This window comes from Miscanthus floridulus, chromosome 8 (genome assembly GCF_019320115.1).
Source record: "Miscanthus floridulus cultivar M001 chromosome 8, ASM1932011v1, whole genome shotgun sequence".
Classification (NCBI taxonomy): Eukaryota; Viridiplantae; Streptophyta; class Magnoliopsida; order Poales; family Poaceae; genus Miscanthus; species Miscanthus floridulus.
The window spans coordinates 12,429,914-12,431,376 of record NC_089587.1 but is presented as its reverse complement, the minus strand read 5'-3'; positions in this window follow the sequence as shown (position 1 = coordinate 12,431,376).

Here is a 1,463-nt window from a genome sequence, read left to right as displayed (position 1 = left end):
AGTAATCAACTTCTGATTCAAGTAAGTATCTTGTTTATATTGTTCTTTAGGTTCATGACTCTTTTGAGTGCTTTATTACTGTACTAGAGGGAGTAGAGTATTAATTGTAAGTGTAAGCGTGGTGCTTAGACTTAGGTTAATCGTGGATGCACCCTGCATTTCAGATCAATGGTAACTCGTGAGGGTGACTCTTATAGCCTAGTCGAATCCTTTATAATCCACCTCCCATCTGTAGGCGCACGTAGGACGTGGTTGTGAAGGAAAGCATCCTCTGCTGGTGTCTTTCCCTAGTAATATCCCTAGTTGAACAGTAGAAGACATAAGCTTACCAAGTCAGAACTAGAGAATCTCAGTTGTCCTCTCTATGCTTCTGTTTATCCTAACCTTGTTGCTACTCCTAGATAAATTAACCCTTAACCTGTTCACTACCCCTCGTTAAGTTAGACCATAGTTAGTCTCACACATTTCCCTATGGATACGATACTTAGAATATTTTTGGGTAAAAGCTACAGTAGTATCTACATGCTTGTAGATTTATCTGTGTGCGTTAAAATATACCAATAAGCTTTCTAGTGCCGTTGTCAGGAAACGATTGTTGAATTAACTTCAAGCCTAGCTTAACATTTTTTAGCATGGATTCCACTCCTATTTATCGATATGCTAAACCCACGAGCGTAAGCCTAAAGCCACCAGAATCCTTAGAGCCTATCATAACACCTAGTTATGAGCTACGTCCGTGTTTAATAAAATTGATTTCGGGTAAATCCTTCTCGAGAGAAGGTTATAAAAACCCATACTCACACCTATGTGAGTTTGAGTAGATCTGTGCATGTTTGCGTATCACTGGCATGTCTGATAAGACCTTAAGATGGAAGTTATTTTTCGTTCTCTTTGACGGGAAAAGCTAAAACGTGGCATAGGTCCAAAACGTATGAAGTGTGCAAGGAGATTAGGAAACGTTATGGCCTAAATTTTGTTTATGTTTCTTTCCCACCTCTAAAGTGGTTAGCCTTTAGAAAGAGGTTCTAAATTTTAGACAACTAGAAGAAGAATCTCTTGGTACATCGTGGGATCGTTTTAATAAACTCATCTTCATTGGCCCATACCTTGCCATTTAAGACCCTGTACTTCTTCAATATTTTTACATAGGTCTTAGCAAGGATTCTATGGAATCCCTTAATGCAACCTCTAGAGGAGCTTTCTTTAATTTGTCTACTAGTGAAGCAAGGGCTATGCTTAATAGAATTAGTGGAAAGACTTCCTGCACTAGCATTCATAATGAACTCCCCGAGAAAGATAAGAAATTATCCCCCGATCAAGAAGAGGAAATTCTAATAGCCAAATCACAACCACTCCAATCTCAAGATTTAGTTGTTAATCCCAAACCATCAATACCCCAAATCCCCTAAGAGAAGAAGGAATTCCACCTTTGGAAATTCCTATTGAAATTAAGGATGATCTTT